Source organism: Lepisosteus platostomus, chromosome 4 (assembly GCF_059453375.1).
Source record: "Lepisosteus platostomus isolate fLepPlt1 chromosome 4, fLepPlt1.hap1, whole genome shotgun sequence".
Lineage (NCBI taxonomy): Eukaryota > Metazoa > Chordata > Actinopteri > Semionotiformes > Lepisosteidae > Lepisosteus > Lepisosteus platostomus.
The window spans coordinates 45,569,993-45,582,602 of record NC_142614.1 but is presented as its reverse complement, the minus strand read 5'-3'; the positions used below and the strand labels follow the sequence as shown (position 1 = coordinate 45,582,602).

The following is a 12,610-nucleotide window of genomic DNA, read 5'->3' as shown; positions in this document are numbered from 1 at the left end:
TGTATGGACAGTGAAAAGCATCTCACTACATTACGAAGCGTGGCTCTAACACATCAAAGTGTAATAACTACACTTCAAAAACTGCTAAATTATGAAATGTGGAAATGCAATGAAAATCAAACAGACTCATCAATGAAGGCTTGAAGGCTACTTGCTCCTGACACAGGTAAATTAATTGGATGACAGAACAGCTAAAGCTTTAGAAAATTCCATTTTCATTTCACCCTAAACCAAGCATCTAAAAACCTGAATTAAAACGATAAACAGCCCCCTCCTTTTCGCCATATTTCACTGAAAGCAACCAGGCAGCAAGCTCAGTGAAAATCCTGAGAGGGAAAGAGCAAAATGTCCTTCAGTGGTTGAATGGCTACTGTATGCCATTAAAGGGGTCTGAGCGTGAACAACATTACTGTCCACCTGGGCATATCCAATTCAGCTGTGGGTGATGTCATTTAGACAAGCTGGTCATCTTGGAACATTGCCCAGGGCCAGAGGCAATGAACCATTATCCTGCAATGAACTCACAAGAGCTCTGATGGAAATCTGCCAGCGTGCTCCACCAGATACATATCCTGCCACTACAGTTAGTGACAGGAGTCAGTCCCCAGGTTGGGCTGTGTAAGAAACCAATGCTGAACATAAAGGCTATTAGGTACTAAATGTGCTGAATGAATTCTTGATGTCCCGCCACTTCCATTTTAGGAAAACCAGAGCTTAATGCATTCTCCATCTATATATTTTCTAACCAGTTTATCTATAACAGGGTCACGGGGGAGCTGCAGCACAAGGCAGGATACGCCCTGGACGGGACACCAGTCCATTGCAGGGCACACGTGTACGCAGACACGCACACTCACACCAGGGCCACTTTTCCCAGAAACCAATTAAAATAACCTGTGTCTTTGGACTGTGGGTGGCAACTAGAGCACCTGGAGGAAACTCACATGAACGTGGGGAAAATGTACAAACTCTCCACAGACAGCACCCCATGAAATGAACCCAGGGCCCCAGTGCTGCAAGGCAGCAAAGTTAACCTTCTTCTTTAGAAGAGCCTTTACTTAACTGCTTCTATTCTTTACCCCTCTGCTTCTACTTTTCTTAGTACCACCATCCAGAGTCTCCTCTGTATATTGCAATTGTGTTTGATCTTGTGTATTCTTTTTATTTATTGTTGTTGTCATTCTGTAAAGCGCTTTGAGAAGCAACCTTTAAAGGCGCTATATAAAATAGTTTATTGTATTATTATGAATCACTGTGCCACCTAGTAGAAATAGTTTTATTATGAAAAACAATTCTCAACAGTGAGTGTTTTGAAGAAAAAGATGAGAAACATTTTTTATCAAGTGCAAAGGGGCATTGCACAATAGCATATGATAAGCATTCTTCCTTTTGTTCTCCTCTGTAATGAAAGAGCAGTAAGAATAATTGTAATAATAATAATAATAATAATAATAATAATAATAATTGCTTACACTTATATAGCGCTTTTCTGGACACTCTACTCAAAGCGCTTTACAGGTAATGGGGACTCCCCTCAACCACCACAAATGTGCAGCATCCACCTGGATGATGCGACGGCAGCCATAGTGCGCCAGAAAGCTCACCACACATCAGCTATTAGCGGGGAGGAGAGCAGAGTAATGAAGCCAATTCATAGAAGGGGATTATTAGGAGGCCATGATTCTAACCAATGCTAACCACTGCACCACCATGCCACCCAATTAATACATTTTCTCTGACAAAATATTTTTTTGACAAATGCTTCATTAAAAGAAGCTTAAATGAACCCAATTTAGGCAATTAAAGCTGTTATGGAACACATTCTACAACAAAGTCATTCAGCACTGTTTTCCACGCATTTGTTTCAGAAAATAAGCAGCCTTCCTAGTATTAACCCTGAATGTTTTACAAACGTTTGTCCCTGGTAATGTGGATGTCTGTTTTCCTCCTAGCCATTACCTTACAGTGTCTATAAATCCAGACACTTTGTGCCAAAACTTCCGTCCATTAGCCAAACTTGGAGCATAATGATCAAATCACAGTTAAGCAGTGTTGTTGGTTCCTTCGCTCCCTGGAGAAAATGGCCTCAGACATGCTGTGATCTTATCTTGTTGGTCTACAGTTCCTTCTCCCCCCATAATGGAAACAACTGTTTCCAAATGAAAAATCTTGACATGCAAGTATAAAATACTAGTCCGAGCCAGAGCTTGTGCAAATCCATCCACAAAAGAGTGTAATTTATGGATTTGAGCTGCAAATTCAATTACATTCTCTGTACGACAGCACATTAATTTCAGCACCCCTAACCTTGCTATGTATGTACTGTACAATGAATAGAACTTTTGTTACTTTTTTTACTGAGCAGTTCTTGACTTTCCTGAAGCCATTTTTCTTCCACGAAGATAAACCTCTCAGAGGAGGGTTAGAGCTGATGGTCTTGATTGTGTGCTGACATTGTTATAAACATGTTCTGTAATGTACAGTATATAAGTCAGTCCACAAACACCACAGTCCAGTGACATTATTGTTTCAGATACTGACATGAATATCAATGAGTAAACATTTTTTTTAACTATAGTAGGCAATGCACTCTCTGTATTTCAAACAATGCCCTTTAAAATTATGTTTTGAAATGGAAATGAACAGATTTAAAATACATAAAGACATTTCTGTTACAAGCAACCTTCTTAAAAACACTTTTTCTAAATATTCAAGAAAGAAACCGTGAAATGCATTCGTGAAAGAAACCATGGTATCAACTTTGATTACACGGCTAGGTAGCTTGTTCCATACTCCCACAACTGTTTGAGCAAAAATAAATGGATAAAAATGACACAAATATACATCTGTCCTGTATCAGGAACACCACACAAAAGCCAAATTCAGCGGTCAACAACTGGGACAATACTGTTCACACATAAACCACAGGGACTGCCTCTACAACTGAGGTGATATAAACTAGCCCACAAAACCAGTGACAGAATACAAAAATACTTAGAAAAAATACTTTGAAAAAAAATCAATGGTGGTTAACACTCACAAGCAGGTTACACTCACAGACAATATTACAGGATTGATCAATACATGAAAAAGTAGCAAATACAGCTATTCACTTTATCAATTATAGACATACGTACTGTAATGACAAAGGCTGTAAACGCATCTAATGTAAATCTGAAATCTTACATAAACTGCTGTAATGATCCCACAGCAGGGAAGTGTAGGGTAATTTTGCAAGCAAAGAAGCTGCACCATTCTTTAAGTCTTTGATCTTTAATTCCTTGGCCAGAGAAACAAAGAGCAAAGTTGTTTTCTCTGCTGAGCTGAAGTCTGTCTTGTGACATACTGTAATTGGAAACATATAATCATTTAGCAGTTTAACAGTATGGACAGACAAAACTGAATAGAACACTTTTCTAAATTCCGTTATTTGTGCCTAATTATGTCAGTCAGGTTGACTTGTACCCACAGCAGTTCCAAAACAAAATGCTACCATATTTGACTACAATACTGTGCAGACACAACTCTATGCATATTCATTAAATTAGCGCTGATAAAAACATTAACTTCTCTTTTCACATGAAAATGGAATAAAACAACATTCAACTTCCAACCAGCAAGCCAATATTGTTAACAGTTTGGTGGGTATTTTCTGTTAAGGCCATTTACAGTTATTGGATTTTTATTGCAATGAAAACAATGTGGTGATACAGTAATACAGCTATCATGCCGAAAACTCTTTACTGATCAGAAAAGAACACAATGAGATGGTAGCAGGCTCTACTGCCAAGGCAAAATAAACTATTTCCAAATAACTGTCTTTTTCTTGTGTAGGACAAAGTTTGTTACAGATTTTAGAGTTTGTTAACATGTTACATTATTAAACATGCAGGCTAGAAGATGAAGCAATATCACACATTTGTGTGTTCTAAAAGCAGACGTACTTAAACTGTCAGTTTCAAGTTAGTGCTACTAGATCAGTTACTATCATGCGGCATTGTCTGAAATATACCCTTGGGAGCACAGTCAACCAAATGTCAATCTGAATATCCATTGCATAGGCAGAGGGCTGTCGAAAGTATTGTATTACTGAGATGACCACTAGTCTTCCAAGTCATCATCCTTAGCAAACCCATTTTCCTTAAAGTATTGAAAAGTAAAAAAGAATAACTGCAGAGACAGTATCTACAAGTTAAATCTCTTCAATTAGAGGAAAATATACGGTTTGCTAAGGATGAGCCTAGGAGTGACAGACTAGTGATAATATCTATTTCCCTACACAAAGGAGAAAAATGTGACACTTCTTAAATACTTTAAAAGTATGGTGAATTGGAATTGCTAAAACGTCAAGATTATGAAGGTGAGTGACACAATTAAAAAGAAAATCAGTTTTTTAAAGTAACAGCCCAGATTCTTTCAATTTCCTACACAACAAACATTTATTATCTTCAAATACATAGCAAATTAATGTCCTGCATCATCATGTAAGCCAGGAGCTTTTTCTATATGAAATTTAATTAGTAGTCATTACATACACATTTTTCTATAAGTCAAAAACCCTTTAGTCACACTCTTACTGTATGTTTCTTTTTTTATTATTATACCAGTATTCTAACTAGAAACAATTCAAAACACATAACGACAACAGGAAAAAAAAACCTACTTAGAAAACTATTTTAAGTACTTCAGGGTTGATTATTCTGTTTATTTCAACAGTTTCCTCTTTAAAATGGTCTTTGCAGGTGGTCTTATACAATAAAAATCCCTCTTTCATGTTAATAAAAGGAACTATATACTGTATACAGAGACACATTGTCCTGTAATATAAGTTACATAATGGATTTTCTGAACCATCATCAGTTCATTGCTAACAATTAAAGTTGACTTTTTTACAGTATGTCTGCAGCAATCTTTTCTGCAACTCTGCATAGTACTAAGGCCTACATTTGTTCATAACAAAAAGTGTACATTTTGAAAAGTATACATCTGTAGCAATGATGCACAAAGAAATGTTTAAGGAATGTACAGTTGTTCCAGACCTAGTAAAAAAGGGTTTTCTGTCTGCAGCTGATTAAAAGACATTTAAAGATATCTCTTGAAAAGAAAAACACCCACTGAAATTACAAGAATCTACATAAATCGAGCAAAAAAAAAAATCCGAAACCCACACCTGCTTGTTTACAGAATTTAGCCCAAAGATATTTTCTTAAACTACAAGTTTACACCTTCTCAAATGTGTTGCAGTCTACTATGATACTTCAGAACACATGATTACATGCAAGGTGTACACTTAGCTAGATTTTAACTAGATTACCAACAGGTAGAGCACATTTTACTGTTTTCTGAGCCCCGCAAAATAAATGTACAATGTCAAAAAATAAATTCTTCTTATTTACACATAAATTCCACAAATTAAAATACACATAACCCTACCTACACATACCTTAAGGTAGCTAAACAGTAGAATACCAAGGAAAAAAGGTCCAATATCAAATGTATTAATGTGGGTTTACTGCATATTGATTTATAAGATGTTGTAGTTTTTTCCAGCCAAAAACTGACATTGAAATAGGTTCTCAGGTGTCACAGCTCTTGTGAATCTCTCTTTTTTGTATTGAAGGAAAAGGGTATTATGGAGATGATTTGGTGCACATGATTACCAAATAATGCAATAAAAGTTCAAAGTGCAACAGGGCAGAACTGCTGTTTGACTTTTTTCACATCAGATTTCTCCCCTAACTATTCCATTCCTGGTGCTTTTAGTTCCATTAATTTTTTAACGCTGAGAAGTGAATGTCATGTTACGGCAGTCACTGATTCTTGTATTATGTCAAAAACGTAGTTCTTTGAATTATGTACAAAAAACCGAGAAAGATCACGTTGATATTTTGAGTTTTCCAAATCTCTCAGATCATTCCAGTTTAGAATAGCTTACATCAGATACTATGTTTATTTAGATTTGGCACCTGCTTTTCAGCAATTAGAGAACCCCCGATTATGGATCCTTTGACTACAACTGAAATAGTGTTATTTAGAAATGCAGGCCTACCTCCAGTACCTTCTCTTCCAAGCAGGCTGCCAGCACCGTTGTGGAAACAACAACTCAGTGATACCTAAAAAGCAATGACAACATATTCAATACATTTGAAACATGTTGTCACCTCAGTGTATACCTGGGTTTAAGAACTTTTTTTCCTAACTGCAAAATAACCTTTTCCATACTTGTATCCAGCCTTAGGCCAAATAATAGATGTTTACTTACATTAAGAAATATTTTTGCATGAGGCAGAATGCTTATCTATTCATCACATCTGTAAGTGCAATTAGAAGTATTTAAGACCTGTTACTAAGTAACATCACTAAGTCTCTTTGGTACTGTACAGGCTACACAAGGGAGAAAGCGCAGAAAGTAGCTTCAAGAGAATTTTCTTTTTTTTCCTGTTACAAATGCTACAAATCCATTAATTAAACATTAAAAAACAACAATTCTGAATGTCATTTACATACTGTTATCCTAAAAATAGAACAATATACATCAATCCAGTACAAAAAGGATAATTCAAAGACAAACTATTCATTTTAATTCCCACTATTTTGATTGCAAAATTAGAAATCTATATCTAGGAAATACTCATCACTCTATATAAGTAGCACTGTCATGCATTCAATTAATAACTTTCCAAATATACATTAGACTGTTCAAAATTAAAACTACAATTTGATTATAAGACATAATCTGTATATAAAGTACATGTACTGTACATTTGGTGGTTGGATGTTCTAAGCAATACAAAAGACCTCTCTTTCTAAGCGATAGAACTACAAGTTCTGATACCCAAAGTGACACATCCATTTGACAAGTATAGCTGGGTCAGTGAAATCAACAGCTGCAACTCTATAATTGAAACAAACGTTGAGAAAATTTTGAGTTTGCACAAACTTTTTTGGCACATTAATGACCGTGAAACGTGCTGTTTTATACACCTTCTCACTCAACAAGTACCCTGAGTCCTCTGGAATCAGGGCAAAAAGAAAGAAACTAAAAAGGTCTGATTAATGTGCAGTAAAACCTACTTGCAGACAGGAGAAAACCATCCACACATAAATTCTGCAGATAATAAAATCTGTTAATTTTTGCAGCTGGTGTGCCAGTTACAATCTCCTGTCTCCTCAGCCTTGGCTGCAGTTTGTCCTTCGTCAGCTGACTGGACTGCTCAGTTCAAGCCAAAGTAAAGATTTCCTCACTGAGCACAAGGAAGGGTCAGTGCATTCACCAGCTGAGAAAGCCTGAGCCCAGCAGGACTGAAAACATCCTGATAGCGTGGGGGCAGAGGAAGAGCCGAGGACAATGAGGGATTTGTGTATGAAGGGTCCTGTGGATTATAATAAAGGTCAGAAAGAATGGTAGGATTTAACAAAATAAAAATAACAGGAAAGGACATGCCTGGGATTCCTCATATTCTTGTGCAAAATAGCTTTCATTTTACATCTACAGCTGAAAATAGGCCTGGCGCCCAAGGTTGGTGTCTGATACAAAGCAGTGATGAACATACAGTACTATTACATCTTCTAAACATTTATCAAATTATGATTTTTATAAAAGAGACAAGGACATGTAGAACACATTTAGATTAAATGTACTGCAGTTTGAGATTCTTACAAACACACAGAGCAAACACCATGTCACCCTGGTCGACGCCATCTTGAATCTCTCCCTTCTGGTTGGTGGCTTAGGTCTATTAATAATAATAATAATAATAATAATAATAATAATAATAATTGCTTACACTTATATAATGCTTTTCTGGGCACTCCACTCAAAGAGCTTTACAGGTAATGGGGACTCCACTCCACCAACACCAATGTGCAGCATCCACCTGGATGATGTGACGGCAGCCATAGTGCGCCAGCACGCTCACCACACATCAGCTATCAGTGGGGAGGAGAACAGAGTGATGAAGCCAATTCATAGATGGGGATTATTAGGAGGCTATTATTGGTAAGGGTTACACCCTGGTTACACCCCTACTCTTTTCGAGAAACGCCCTGGGATTTTTAATGACCACAGAGAGTCAGGACCTCGGTTTTACATCTCATCCGAAGGACAGCACCTGTTTACAGTATAGTGTCCCCATCACTATACAGGGGCATGGACTGCAGGGTGAGCCCCCCCTGCTGGTCCCACTAACACCTCTTCCAGCAGCAACCTTAATTTCTCCCAGAAGGTCTCCCATCCAGGTACTGACCAGGCTTACACCTGCTTAGCTTCAGTGGGTTGCCAGTTGTGAGTTGCAGAGTGTTATGGCTGCTGGCTATTAGAACAAGTACTACTGCTGTTGGGTGGATGCATTCTGTTATTGACTTTACATTTTATATCTGTATTATATGTCTGCTACTGAGCTCACTGAAACATATTCTGTGTAACCAGCTGTTTTAATAATAAAGTTTTGAACTTGAACTATAAAGTTGTAAAAATTAAGTGCACATCTCATGTGTTTGGTGCTCATGGAGGAACAGGGAAGTGAAGTGGTTTGGGCTCTGGCCTTTTACTTGGAAGGTTGTTGGCTCAAATCCTGAGTGGAGCTTTGCTGTTGGATTCTTGAGAAAGGTACCTCACACAGGTCGCTCTGATCAAATGATCTGACCTGCTGTTAAAAAGATAACTTCCCAAGTCATTATAGTAAAGGAGAATTTGTTCTCAATCAACAATCAGCTAGGTGAATAAAATTGTTAAATAAAGGATTAGTCAAAATGTAGAAGTTTTCCAGTTAACAAAACTATAAATGATCAGTCTTCACCAGATGTAAGTACACATTGCTAGAAGTTCACCATAAAATCACTGTTAAATTACAGAATCTAAGAGGATGACATGAGCTAATGATTACAAATGTATAGCCTTTTATTTATATACTATACAAAACCTATATTTAAAAGCTTGCTTTTTATTACAATTTTTAACACTCACACAATTCCCTGGCCACAGTCCACGGGACAGTGTCTGCCCCCCTTTGTTTTTTTTCTTTGTTGTTTTTTAATTTAGAATTGCCAATTGTTTTTGTTCTACATTCCCAAATTGGAAAAGCCAGTTGTGCTTTTCATGCATTGGCTTGTGGCTATCAGGAGATAAGGACACAGCAACAGACTCCTCCAGTTTGTCTCATGTTTTAATATATCATGTGTACTATGAAGAAATGAACCCCTCAGTATTTAACCTCTTTTGATTTACTAAGGTGTTTGAATGTTAATGTGCTGTCAGTGTCCCAGCATTAGGGTCAGTCCACTTTTTAATGCCTGTGACACAAATCAACCTATTTTTTATCTTCTTGTTTAGTAAAAATGTGATAGCACACTCAACTCTTGTGTTTTTTATACCTAACAGTGTTAAAGATCTCAGACAAAATGAAATGTACATGAATGAAATCTCAAACTAAACAAAAATAGCAGAAAACACACATCTAAATTCCACAAAGAGAATGATGTACATAAAACAGACTTATTGCACTTGAGACTGCAATTTATTCATAAACTGAACAGTCACAGTATATAAACACTGAAAATCACTACAGGGTGACCTCAGAATTTTAGTTTGACATTGAATTATAAAACCTATACACAATACCTTAATTGCTAAATCATCTATGGCTTTTATTTTTCTTTCTCTTGCACCTATATAACTCTTAAGACAAACATCTTAAGTGGTTTAAGAGCAGAAAAAAACCTAACTGAACCTAGCATGAGAATGGACAGGGTTATCTTTTGTCTACAATCTGATCAAATCTGAAAAAAAATCACAAGGTGAAGGTACAGTATAGATTCCATTCACTTATTCCTAAACTTGTGTTATGTGGGATTCTGATTCCACCTTTATGCATATTTATCAGCTTTGTTTCACAGGATGTTACAGTATCATATAGCTGCTTCATTATTCGCAGTCTGATGGACAAGCACACAAAAAGGCAGTATGTACAAATAAACGTACATGTGGAATTTATAGGCTTCTTATAAGATCAATGGAGGTACCGCCTCCTAAGTCCTTTCAAATACTGCATTCAAGAGACCTAGGCCAAAGCAAACACTTAATTCACACATGAATCATATATCACACTCTCTTAGAGACAGCTTTAAGTGAAACCTCTCAGCCCCCTGTGCTGTTAAAAGGTTTTATCAGGCTCTTAGATCAATGCACCATTTGAGTGAAAGGAGCAATCTATTTTCCACATCTTTAAAGTCAGATCCGAGTCTCAAGGATCTCAGGACTCTGCTGCCTGGGGCAGGTGCATTTTATAGTATTTACTGCTTATTTCAAGCTTTCTTCATACACAACCTAATGTCCCTTGAATTAAATTGGAAATTATCCTCCATATCAGATATACATAAGTTTTGCTATAATTTGCAGTTCACTTTTTTTTAACAATTCAATTTTTGTTCTGTACCAAGCACTTCAACAGCAAAACAACTGCAGAAGCGATTTCCTTTGACAAAACAAAATCTCACACTGCAAGACATGTTTTTGTTTTGTATTTTTTAAGACTATACCGGAAGACTATACCATCATATCATATTCAAGATCAATCATATGGTGCTCTGGAAATATTTAGAAGGTCAGTCTTTTACAGTTCATGTGAAAATATTGTTAGCCTCCTGTTTCATGATCAGATCCATATGTCCTGTAAACTGCTTTATCAAGTTTTGTTTTACATCTGAGTACCTATTTTCTAAAAACACATGTGAGATTAACAATCTTTTGTAACCAGTCCTAATTCTGTAAGAACTCATGTGAGCCTATGACGATATAATATAAGACAAATAAAAAGAAAAAGATGATATTGTAAGGTTGTGTAACAGATAAATGATTAGTTTCTGGAAAAGATCAGCAGGTCGGTATGCATGCTGATATTCGCCACAATTACTATGGAGCTTGCTGTTGCTGATCCTTCCTGTGAAGACACACATGTTGGTAAATAAGGAGGACTGCAAATAGCATGTGTGTTATTTTGTGGTTCTATGTTGACTGCAGTTGTGACAGCAGAGTTATGGTTTGGGTTTGTTTATGCAGAGCCTGCTCATGTTGCATTCTGGAGAGCCTCTCCTTCTCCAGTCCCAGATGTACTGTGGCTCAATATGGGTCACTGAGCTATGGACGGCTGTTTTAAGTATTGGGAGCACTGATGCAATTTTTCATGGCGTGCAGAAGTTTCCCATTGAGCGTTCCTCTTGATATTACTCACAGCAATTGATTTAATCCATTTTGCATACTTACTTAGTAAATGCTTCATTAGCAGTGTTTCAACACACATGATGTCTCATTCCAACTGTACTTTGGCATTTACGCTTTATCTTGCCAAGTGATCTCGAGACAGTGCATAGTGCATCACTATCTGGGGAAGGTCAGAACAACCTTCCAAGAAAACCAAACAACAAAAAATATATATCCTCGTCTTATCAAACTGTAACCTCGGTGCTGGTGAAATTCTGCTCAGGTCCATCACCACTTTCATCCTGAGAATGGTCACAGATTGTGACCATTCCCACTGTAACCACTTTGCTACTTTGTAAAATGAAAGATTTAATAGGCTGTACTTACAAATGATGGCTTTAATGAAGCCTTTGGACTCACAACTGGCAGGTTTTGGGTTCAATTGCCTGCTACAGGCACTGCTTTTGTACCCTCAAGGACGATATTTTAACTTGGTTATCCTAATCCATCCAGCTGTATAAATGGGCATTGCTGGGGGGTAATCGCTATGATGGACTTGTGCTCCATCTGGAAGGGGAGTCACTTACTCTCTTGTCCACTTAACACTACAGAAACCAGGAAACCAGCTCTGCCCTGCTTCTTTTTTAAAGTCTATATCAGACCAAATTATAAACACACACACACATATTATATTGCATCTTACATACACAAAAAGTATGATATAAAACATTCTGACAACCGGATTAAAAATAAATTATAGATATTTCTGTAATCCAGTGAGTCAGAAACCAGAACAAGATCTCATCTTTTAACTGTCCAAACAGATGCCATAATGGGACATAATTCTGTTAAACAGGAAATAAGAAAGAGGACTTCCCAAAAATCTTGACAGTTAAAAGTTTAGTCACAAGAATTTCATCCAAACCAGCAAGAAGGAATTTCCTACTCCGTAGTCTATATTTTGATTCAGCCGGTGTTTAAAACGTGATATGTCTGACTTCCTAAATATGCCACAATTAATAATTTAACAGAACAGGAAAAAAGTACCTTGTAGAAAAACATATGGGCACATCTTCATCATTTCAATATTAATTTCACTTCCATGTCTTAATTCCAAGTCTCTGTCTAGACCATTGCACAATTTTTTAATCATTTTTATTTTGGATCACACCTATGTCAGCCTGTTTGCATATAAATAATGATAGATCTTAGTTCAATGTATCTGGCAGAAGTAAAATTTATTTTGGTTTCTACATATTGCCTAGGAACACTAATGAAACTCCCCCATGTTCAATTCCATTTCAATACACAGCCAAACAGCTGTAATGAATTTAAAGTGGGGGAAAAAAGTCATCTCTTACCCATTTTCTGTGTGTTGCACCTACATTTTTGGGAAGAATGCTGCAACTGTAT

General features: G+C 36.8%; 1 protein-coding gene across 6 annotated transcripts in view; it reads right to left on the bottom strand.

Moving 5' to 3' along the window:
- The window catches only part of lhfpl2a (LHFPL tetraspan subfamily member 2a), a 93,775-nt gene that overhangs the window by 53,288 nt on the left and 27,877 nt on the right, over positions 1-12,610 (bottom strand). For 4 of the 6 annotated variants that reach the window (XM_088629609.1, XM_088629605.1, XM_088629606.1 and 1 more), the window contains one exon: positions 6,050-6,113. The exons of 1 other annotated variant lie outside the window; for it this stretch is intronic. The gene's annotated coding sequence lies outside the window, so the exon portion shown is untranslated. The remainder of the gene's footprint in view (positions 1-6,049; positions 6,114-12,610) is intronic. One more of the 6 variants, XM_088629607.1, reaches the window with a different exon arrangement.